Raw genomic sequence first — 11,911 nt, 5'->3', positions numbered from 1 at the left:
GCTTCTGGCTCATCTCTCTGGCCAAGCTGGGAAAGTTATCCTATTTTAGGGACTCACATGATGACACAGGGCTCACCTAGACACGGGCTCACCTGGACACTAGGCTCACCTGACAACCCAGGATGCTCTCCCGATCTCAGGGTCCAAACCCCTCATCGCATCTGCAAAGCCCTTTATCCTATGTGAGGTGACATATTCATAGGTTACAGAGATTAGGGTCTGGGCATATTTGGGGCCATTGTTCTGCCAAACACACCATGATGGACTTGAATCAAGGGTTGCTCAGAGCAGCAGCAGCTGGGTGAGCTCGCCTAAGGACAGCGCAAAGCCAGGGTGAGAAGGGGGCTGTAGACTGAGCCCCAGGATCTTCACCTTCCCACTCCTGCCTACGACTGTGCTAATTTCACCACTGACACATTCCATTAGGGAAGGAATTGCAGTATTTTAATTGTCTATTAACCAGAATACCTTTGACAATTCCCAGGCATGGTCAAAAGTAAAGTTGAAGAAATCCATTTACTAGTTAGAAGCACACACTCTGCTAACTCACAAAGCCCTGAAATAAATTTAACTAAATTCTGCAATGGATTCACCATCAGCGCAAACCAAGCATGAAAATTTAATTCTTAAGAGGAACCTTTTAATAAAGTCATGTGTGACTGAAAATGAGGTGGCTAATGAAATTATTTTGAGGACAGTGTCTGAACATTTTACACACAAATCCTGCTCATTGGAAGTTATTTGAATATTCCACTGCCAACAGATGATAGAGAGATTTTCTAATGCTGTAAGGCAGGAATGAAAAGACCCACAGAAGACATCCGCAGTTTGGGGCGACTGAACTGATGGAATATTCACAGCCCGTCGTCCTGGGGCTGCCAAGGAAGAATTTAGATAATGTGACTCTCGAGATTTTACTGGTATTTTCCCAATTCTGGAATGTTTTCCTTTTATAAAATCCATGAGTCTACAGCAGTGCTGCCTTCATGTTCAGGCCAAAAACTGTAGATTTCATCCATTACCTCCCTCATCATCTCACACCCCATGTCTAATCTCCTGTAGGTCCTACAAGGTCTGCCTCTAATATATACCATCTTAGTTTTTGCCCTCCAGGAACAAGCAGGCCTGGGACAAAGATTCAGGACTAGCAGTGTATTTGCTAGGTGACCCCAGGAAACACTGGTAAGAGAAGGGAGAATGGGGCAGGATGAGGGGGCAGTTAGTAAATAATTTGTTTTCAAGTGTTACCTCTGGGGCAACCAGAGCTTTATCCCACTGGGAAATCTGAGAATCCAGGCAGGACATATGCCTCAGAGTTATCCTCCCCCCAAGGATGAGGGAGTTGGGGTACTGATATACCAATTCCCATCAGTCATCAGTGGGAGGCTATTCCCGGAGGGTGTCAAATGCCTGCACTCTCTGTTTGTCATGCAAGTGAGGGCGTGGTTGGAGGAAGGTTTGGAGAGTAATAGGCTATGTTCACGACCTTGACTGTGATGACGGTTTCATGGGTGTGTGCATGTGTCAAACCTTATCAAGCTTTATCAAACTTAATGTGCAGATTATTACATATCAATTACCCTTAATAAATGTGGTTTTGAAAAACCCCAAGGGTTTCTCATGGGAATCAGAATAGAAACCTAAACCCCTTACTTCAGGCTTCTGCTCCTCATAGGACCTGGCCCCACGTACGTTGCTTTCCACATCTCTAATGAAAATTTCTCTTCTCTCCACACTCCAGCCCAGGTCCCACCTTAGCTCGTTCGTTCTTGCCATTTGCTCTTCCTGTCATACTTTTCCCCAACACCTCAGCTTGACTGAACTCCCAGAAAGCTCCCCTTGACCATTCTTTCTAAATTAGCATGCATGTACACACACACACATAAAAACACAAACACCTACACACACCTCCACACTTACGGATACACACATACCCCTATAAATTCACATATACACACACACACCTACTTACAAGTCCACCCACACAAACTGCATTTATGTTTGTATATAAACACACATCTACACACTTACACACACATGCACAGACACACTCCCTACTGCTACCCTGCAACACTGTCCTCAGAACACACATCACCACCTGGAATCATTGTGTCCATGATTCTGTTACTTGCTTATTGTCAGCCTCTGCCCCCATAACATTAACTCCATAAGGGCAGGAACCGTGTCTGACCTGTTCAGTGTCTCATCCCCACTTTCCAGAACATTCCCTGGCATGTGGTAGGTGCTCAATGAAGAGCTGTTGGATGATAAATGAGGCTTCAACAAGGTCCAGGAGGGTACCAGTGACCCCACACCCTGGGGATGAATGGGATGAACCACATCCATTCAATACCATCCTCATGGTTCCCAGTGTCTTCCTTTTCCAATTCCGTGTACCCACCAATCACAGGATCCTAAGGATATATGCTAGTAGAGAGCTGTCCTGTCTTCCCCATTAAACACAAGACCATGGCCAATTCTGGAACTTAGATTCTTCACCTATAAATAGGGATAACATCATACCTGTCCTATAGGCCAGTGTGAGGATTCACTGAGACCAGGCAAGGCATATGAGTGCCTGGTGCTCCAACACACGGGAAGCTCTCACCAATATGGGTCATTTCCACACATCAGTCTGAAGTCTGTTCGTCAGCGTTTGTGGGGTAGATTTTCATGTGATCACTCTAGGCAGGGAGTGTGCACCATCCTAGTGATTAATGGAAACCACTCGTGTTAACTTATAAATGTAGACACTGACCAGTGGAAGATGTCGAATGGTTCTGTGTAAAGTCTGCATGTGATTCTGAATATTGGTTTTATTTGATCTCTTCTAAATTTATTTCTACAGTGTATAGCTTTAAACATGTATGTCTTCTTTAAAATTCATACAGTGCCAACCAGTGTTATAAGATTTGTTTTTCTAAAGTTTTAAAGTAATGAAATAGTTGTGTACCTGCCCCTCGGTCTTACTGACCTAAGCACAGGTCTAACAGATTTAGAGAGCACACACTCTGAGCCTAAGATCCCCTGTTTATAAATCGTGAACTCTCCATTCAGAGGTGATAACTCATTAGAGATGCTCTAACCCATGTTCATGAGCTTTGAAAAACCATCGAGAGCCCAGAGGAGAGATTAATGGACAACAACGCTAGAACGAAACCCCAATTCTATGGCATAAACAGGAGAAACTGAAACAAAATATAAATAAAATATTTAAAAAGTAGTTGGAAATAAGAATAAACAGAATGATAAGGATAATAAATCAGAATTAATGAAACAGATGTACCAGTTGCAAATAATAAATGAATCCTAATCCTTGCAAAAGCGGTTGTTATAGGGAATAAAGGTGAGTGACAGCTCTGGGCCCTGGAATGCAAGATAACAGGACAACAGCTGGACCTGGGCAACGGAGAAGTCAAATGTGACTAGAAAGAAACTCTGTCTGACTGCTGTCCAAGACTGCTCTTCTGTTACAGGAGCTGCCTTTGGCTAATCCATGCAAAGCAAAGGTTTCAGGCAGTAACAAGCAATCACCAAATCTCCAGGGCTTAAAAGGCCACTGTCACTTTCTTCCCTGTGCCCTGTCCATGGCAGATTCACAGGGATTCTCTGCTCACTGTAACCACTGCAGGGCCCCTGGGGCTGCTGCCCTCTGCGTGCCAGAGGGAGTGGGTTCTGGAAAGACTCACCACTCAAATCAAACGCTCTGGGATGGAAGCTTCAATTCACCCACGATGCCTCAATTCAACAATCCCATTCTTCCAGGTGGGGGTGACTGACTCCCATACACGGGGAAAAAGCAGTCTCTCCAATGGGGCCACACTCTGCGTTGTGGGGACAGAGGGGGAGCAGCAGGGTTGACTGGGGGTCTGGAACAGCTTCCAGGGAGCTCAGGTGAAAAGAGCCTTGAAGTTGAACAGTATCTCAAGGAAGGCCCAACCTCGGATGTTTCTGGAGGCACATGGAAGTCTGGGTACTGTGCAGGGCTCAGCCTTGGCCATTTCAGATTCCAGCTCCTTGACTGCTGACGTGGATTCCCTCTCTCCCCCTGCACTAAGAGTGGACCGCAGGGCCGTGGGGTCTGGGCCCTTTCTCCACCACTGGACAGACCTGTCAGCATGGGCGAGTGGTCCACCCATCTGGACACAGCTGTGGGGCTGCTGTTGCCCCATCTTAGGCCTTGTCTCTAGGAGACGTTCCCACCAGAGTGTCTCTCGTCATTTTCCTCGGGTGATTCAGGAGCTCCGGGTGTCATTAGGTTGCATTTCTCATTCCCAGATCGAGCGGAAATCCCAGGCCTGGAGCCTCCTGCCGGCGTTCACGTGCATATCTGCAGCTGATACCTTGGGACGCCTGCGTGATGTCAGCTTCCAAGTTCACGAATCAGACAAATAGATTAAAATTTCAAAATCCACTTGGAACTCCCAGACCTCCGAAGCTCGGCGTGTTCTGCACTCAGTGGCCACGGAGCCCAGGTCCAGGCGCGGATGCACTGGGGCTGAACACCTACTGACAGCGCCGTCCAGAGACGTGCGGCCTGCGGCGGGGCTGGGGGAGCCAGGGACCCGCGGGCCCAGAGGAGGCGCAGGACGAGGGGTGCCGAGCCCCACCAGGACCCTCCCGCCGGCCTGAAGGCGGTGCCCGGTGCCCGGGCAGGCGTGGGGAGCTGAGCCCCCGACAGCAGTCCCTCTCTTCGTTCCCAGTCCCCAAGTGGGGCCTCGGGGCACAGACTCCAGATACGCGGAGGGTCTCGCTCCCTCCTTCCAGGACCGCCGGAGTTTCACTCAGGAGCCCGCCCACCCCTGGCAGGGACCCTGGCACCCCCACGGATGCCCTTGGTCTACGGAGAGGCCTGTGGCCCCGGCTGTGGTGGGAAGCCACTGTATTCTGGCTCTGTGATTGGTGCAGGGCTGGTCACATGGCCTGAGCAAGTCCAATCAGAGTGAGCATCAGTGTTTGTCCCCTGGCCAATGGGAAAGGCTCTTACACTTTCCACTGGTTGTCCTCTGGACCTGTGATTGGTGCAGGCGTGGCTACATGGCCCAGCCAGTCCAATCAGAGTGCAGGCCAGGACTTACCCCAGGGGGAGCGGCAGCGCGTCTCCTAGGAGAGGAACTGGAAGGACTGTAGCTGCCATCTTGTCCCATTGAGGGGCCCCTGAGGGGCACTCTGAGGGGCGCAGGCCCTAGATTGGGTCATTAGCGGGGCCAGAGCAGCTGAAGGCCCAGATTTGAGATGGAAAACAACATCACTGGAGCCCTGGATCCAGCCGAGCCTGCAGCCAGGCCTGTGCTGCAATGTTGCCACGGCCAGGTCCGCTGCTCGCTTTTATTTCCTTGAGCTCATTCGAGGGTTTCTGTGGCTTCCAGCCCGAAGAGTTCTGATCCACACAAAGCCGGATCAGGATCCAGAACCCGGATCTCACCCCTTCCCCCTCTGTCGTTCTGAGCCTGGGCTCGTGGCCTCAGTTTCCCTGGCTGTGAAAGGAGCCGGGAAAGGGCGGGCATCAGGAGCACGAGGGGCCTCAGGGCAGCGCGGGTGGCCCTGGGCCAACCCTGCCTCGATGCCAGCCCCAAGCCCGTGGAGCCCGCTGTGCCCTCGCATGTTGGTGCCAGACAGAGGAACAGGGTCAGGTGGGGCCGAGTCCACAGAAGGCCCACTGTGCTCACCACCCGGGCAGTAGGGGCGCCGCCCAAGCCGGGCCTCTGACATCCCTGGTTGGAGGGCAAGTGGCTCAGGCTCGCTCCCAAGGGTCCTGGCCAGCGGAAGGAGAGGCCCAGCAACAGGTGAGGAAATGCAGTCCTGGTCCCGGCAAGGACAGCGGCCGGCTGTTCCCATGACCCGGAAGGCCCTGTCAGAAGCAGCTTGAGGACCCGGAGTTCCCAGGATTCTCCTGCCAGCCTTCGTCGCTGCCTGCCCCTCTTGCCATAGTAGAGGGAAGGGTGGTAGGAGCACGTGGGTATTCATGAGGCCCCACGCCTGGAAGAAACCCAGACGTCACATCGGGGTAGTAATTGTGACGGCAAAACACACAAGTAAGGCTCATGAGACAGACATCACCACACAGACACCGCCATACAGCCAGTATAGGCAAATAACCCACAAAATCAGATCAGTAGTTCACATAGAGGAACATATGAAACTGTTAACACACAGAGCAGAGGCACACGAAACATGGGGTGGCACACACAGGTCACAGAGGAAATACACAGGAATCACACCTCAGCAGCATGCATGGACCAGGGACACACCGGAGAGGATACAGAGGAGACTCACATAGCAACACAAATAAGCAGCAACACACGCAAGGGACATGTACAAGTGACAAAAGATGGTGATACATTCAGTAACATGGGCAGCAAGGACACAGATAACGTCACAACACACAGGAGAAGCCCACACTATAACACTGACACACCACACGAGTGACCCACCCAAGTGAGTGCACGTGCAGGCTGCACACAAACGGATGACACACAGAGGCAGCAAATTCAGGTTACATGTAGTCAGCACACATGAATAGTACATGGGAAAACACCAAAAGAAATGCAGCCAAACGGTACACATATAGAGATCACACATGCACACACACACACACCAAGTAGCACAGGAGGGCGTGTGGTGGTCAGGTAACACAGATTTAACATACATCAGCATAAATGTAACAAACCATGTACAAAGATAACGGACACCAGTGCACAGGAAGCACTCCCAGGTAGTATAGTCACAGGCAGCACACATAGGCAGCACATCAAACACAAGGAAACAGCACACATATGGCACTCACAGGTGACACACAGCATTATGCATGTAGGCCATACCTATGTTAACACACATTGGCAGTCCCTAAGTCACACCCATGGGCAATTCACATGGGAACCAGACAGGTAAGGCACAGGCCACTCGCACAGGCAGCACACATGTAACACATACACGGGCTTACTCTGGACCCAGGCTCAGATACAGGACTGAAGAAGGACCATATATGAGCCCAGTGTTCCTTCTAACCTGAGGGCAGATGCTCTGGGAGAAGCATGTTTGGAAACTGGGGCATGGGGTAGAGAAGGTTAATCCATTTGGCTTTAGTGCTTGGTCCTAAGGGAGGGAGGAGGGCTTTGTCGAGCTGGTGTGACCCCTCCTTTATACAGCATGTCACGTTCTAAATCATCATCCTTCGATCTTCCACAGTGAACAACACCATGATGTTTAAATAAAATAACCCTCCTGAGTCGACTTCTTCTCCAGCTTCATGGGTGCAGTAAATACCTTGTAGTGAAGCCTTTATCTCTTAGATAAAAAAAGAGCTTATGCAGACGTTCCCCCTTGACTTGCTTCATAAATCTTCCCAAGTTACATCCTGCTGCCAAGTCCTCAACCTCCCTCCCATTACTGGAAGTGGGGCTTAATTGGGATGTCAAAACTGCTGAGCTGCAATGTAGAGAAACCCTGAGATGGGATGCCTTAGGCACCTCCAGGAATCAGGATGGAGCTGGTGTTACAGGAGGGAGCACTTGTTTACCACATCCATTCTGAAGAACTCAAAGACAAGACAAAGCCCAGGACTCTCGCAAGGCTGTTCATGAAAAGGTGGATGGAAAGTGATGCTGCACCTTGACTTTCTATCTTGGGAGTCTTTTCTGTCCTTCACCTTTAAAGTGACTTGGGGATGCTCTCCCCGCTGCGGGTCCACACTTGTGAAGCTGTGGATAATTCATCAAGGTGGGGCTGTAGAAGCAGCTGTCCCTGGTTGGTGGTGTCTTCTGCCAGGACCCTGAGGGGACACCCAACCAGAATGGGCGAGGACACAAAGAGACCACGCTAAGCCAAGCTCTCTCCTCCTCCTTCCTTTACACTACGTGCACAGAGTGTCAGAACAAGAGGAAAGACTCAAAGTTCTGAGTGAAAATTCATTACATTTCAAAGTGTTTCAGTTTTCTGATGCTTTTCAGGGGCCAGAGTCCAGCCTGCAGCTTGGACTCAAAGAACCATGACCTGTCCCTGGCAGAGACCATAGCCCGTGGTGCAGCACAGCCTTGGACTCTATCTAGTTCCTTAGGAAGTGAAAGACCCTTCTGCAATCTTCCCTGACTGTAATGTTGCAGCCATGATAGGACTGGCACCCCTCTTGCTTTGCACCCAGGCTTCAGATGCTTCCAAAGCTGCCCACCATAGGATGGCTTGGGAGCTAGCCTATCCCTTTACAGTGTCTCTCTCCCAGAATGTTAACTGTCCCTAACGCTTTCAGTGGAGCAGAGAACTGAGAAAGGAGGTTCACCATGAGTTAGAAACGCAGTAAGAACCTCAAAAGACATCAAAGTCTAATTTCAGCTTCCAAGAACAAAATGGGTTTCATGGAACAGCATTGCAATTACCTTGCATTATAAACACCCAAACCCTTTTAGCACCATCTCCACCTTCTCATTTCTTATGCATGATCTTAGTGCAGAATGATATCTTAGTTTTAATTAAAAGCTCATAATGCACAAGTATATTTAGAAGGGAAAAGGACTCAGATCCCCTTTAAGGATAATTATACGCTTATTAAAGCCCATTTCCTACACCCCGCTGTGTGTTTAACTTGGCCCATGTGCTCAACATGGACCTTACTGGAGCTTTGCTGCTAGTTGCAGGTGTTGAAGTCCAGCAGTGAGCACCCTCCTGGTCAGGTGACCAAGAATATGGACCCCATCCACATCCCCAAGCCCACTACAGGCTGAAGGGGTGTCTACAGGCCCCCCTGCTTCAACCTTGAAGGCTAGCGAGGAAGGAAGTATGGGATGGCATCTCCCAGCCTGCACACCAAGGCATCCCTCTGCCCTAGAATCTCTGCAATGTTGGATGATCTCTCTGAGTCACTTGAGCCCCAAGAGGAGATACAACATGGTGTGTAAAGAAACTAGAGTTGGGTAGGGTCAGAGCCAGATCATGAGAACCTGTAGGCTATTGCATCTGTCAGGACCATTTCTGTCAGAGCAACGTCTGAGTAGTAGTTGGGCAACATTTTCCCAGTGAAGGAGTTGCCCCTGAATGGCCAGACCATTCTATTTTTCATTCATTCAACATGTATTTTCTGATGTGCTGGGTTGTGTTATTGGTTTTGAAGACAGAAGCTGCAGTGACACAGACTCATCCCCTGCCCTCAAGTTCACAGTCTAGAGAAGGATACAGAAGAGGAATACCTACTCTAAAAACAGAATTGCCAACTATAATAGATGTCAGGATGGAAAATTACAGGGAGTTCTGGGAACATATAACGAGGCTTAAGGAGCTAATATTTGAAGGAAATGCAATCAAAGGATATGGCATTCCAGGGAGTGGGACCAACAGGTACAAAGGCCCAAAGTAGGAGGATGCAAACCCTTCAGGTACAAAAGTTGTTGTCATAGCAAGAGCTGACACTGACAGGAGGCTCACTGTGTCTAGAATTACTTTCCACTGCTTTAAATTAATCTCCCCATTTAATCCTCAGTCTAGCCTCAGGAGTAAAGACACCTTAATGAACCTAGTACAATCATGATTCCCATACTGTAGAGGAGGATATTGAGGCAGGCACAGATAAGTAACTCGCCTAAGGTTATACAGTAGCTCATGAGTGGCAGTGCCAGAATTTGAACCAGGCCATCTGGCTCCGTGCTGAACTTCTTTAAGATCCCTCCAAGTGATCTGAACCCCAAGAGGAGATGCAGCATGGTTTGCAAAGAAACTAGAGTTGGATAGGGCCAGAGCCAGATCATGAGAACCTGTAGACCATCGCATCTGTCAGGATCCTTTCTGTCATAAGCAACAGCAAACCAAAACCAAGCCAGCATAAATAAGAAGAGATATTAATGGTGCACTTACCTGGAAAGTGTGGTGACTTCAGGCCTGGCTTGATCCAAGTGCCCAGGTGACATCACCAGAGTCCAGTCTCTGCTGTCCTTCTCTGTGCTAGCTTTATTCTCAGAGCAGCTCTCTCCAGTAACTCCAACCTTAACATCCCCCAGTTTATGATTCAAAAATCTCAAGGAAGGTCCACCACCTTTCCTCAACCATTCAAGCAGAAGACCAGGGTTTCTTCTGTTTGGATGGCAGAGTCCTTGCCTGAATTGCATGCTCGTTCCTGAACCCATCACCGTGGCCCAAATGGAAGCTCTGATTGATCCAGGCTAGGATGCACGACCCATTCCCTGGAGCCCAGAGCAAAGTCACATCTGGAGTCCTGGACTGGGGGAGAGGATCTGGCAGGGAATGTAGACCCAGATATGGAAGAAGAATGTGAAGACTGAATGTCCAACAAACAAATGTCACTCTTCAGGCCCATCCAGGACTTCGGCTATTGAGGAGAACTCAGCACCTATTTTCCAGGTTCTCTGTCAACTGAGACCATGGCTTTGAAGAGGAAAGAGGAAAGAAGGATGGCCCAAGGGAGGCAGCAGCTCCAGAAGCAGGAGAGCTGTAGACTGCCCCCAGCATTCACCCATACCCCACCCACCTTGCACCCAGGCCTGGGTGGGACAGAAACCCACAGAGCCCAATAAGAAGGGGACTTTAAACTAGTGGCTCTCAAAGAGGCTGCCCACTGGAATAATCTGGGAAGCTTTGCAATGACTGGATCCTGGCTGGCCTCATTTTCACAGATCCTGATGTAACTGGGCTGGGACACAGTTTGGAAATCAGGATTGTTAAACCTCTCCAGGTGACTCTTATGTGCAGCCAAGACTATAATCTACAGTCATTCTCTGAGTCATTCTCTACATGCACCAACAGCGTCTACTCCTCAAATGCCACCCAGGGATATCACTCTATTTTAATTCATCTCATTTCTATACATGTGTTAAAAAAAAAATTAGTAGTTCACCCACTTAACTCTCTATTGTTAATTTTTCAAATTCTCCCTGGGGCTCCTTCATAGTAACTAGGGGAGAAACCAGTGTCTGACCTGGGAGCTCCTTTTTCTCTTTGCTGTGCTGATTTGCTCAAGATGTTTCAGGTGATAGTGAGGCTGTAGTTGGTGTAAGGTCAGTCTTTGCCTTTCTAAGTCTTGCCAGGAGAGGAAATGACTGGAAGAGAAGATGATTAATATCCTCCCAGGCAACCCTGACTGGGGCTTGTGGGGAGGCCCTCAGTGCATTTGGCATAACTGGTCTGAGCTGTCTCCTCCTCTTCCTTCCATCCATCTGTCCATCCACTCATCAATTTGCAAGAACCAGATGATGATGGACATTTCTCCAGAGGTCTCTGAGGAAGGGAGATGATGGGCCAGAAGCCAGATGCATCAGACCCATGCCTTCCCAGAGAAAAGATGGAATTGAGTGACAACCCAACCCACAGAGAAACTTATACATCATACGCCCCATCACGAGTTACCTAGTCATGACCACCTGCACTGACTGGGGGCCTACTCTATGTAGGCCCTCCTCTGAGTAGAGTTGGTCCTATGTATCTGCAGGTTCTGCATCTACAGATTCAACCAACCTCAGATACAAAATGTAGATAGGCCTACGATGGTTGCATCTGTACTTCATGTGTACAGACTTCCTTTTCCTTGCCATTACTCCCTAAACAATAAAGTATAACAACTTTTCTTTCTTTTAAGAGATAGGATCTCACTATATTGCTCAGGCTGGTCTCAAACTTCTAGTCTCAAACTTCTGGTCTCCAGTGATCTTCCTACCCCAGCTTCCTGAACAGCTGGGATTACAGGCATGAGCCACTGCATACAGCCAGTATAACAACTATTTACATAGCATTTACATTGTCTTAGGCATTACAAGTAATCTAGAGATGATTTAAAGTAGAGATGGTCCCTAGCTTACAATGGTTCAACTTACAATTTTTTGACGTTACGATGGGTTTATTGGGATGTAACCCCATGGTAAATAGACAAGCACACAGACTTACGATAGTTTCACTTATAATTGTTCAACTTTAC

Source organism: Macaca nemestrina, chromosome 10 (assembly GCF_043159975.1).
Source record: "Macaca nemestrina isolate mMacNem1 chromosome 10, mMacNem.hap1, whole genome shotgun sequence".
NCBI classification, from domain to species: Eukaryota; Metazoa; Chordata; class Mammalia; order Primates; family Cercopithecidae; genus Macaca; species Macaca nemestrina.
Note: the sequence above shows the minus strand (reverse complement) of the source record.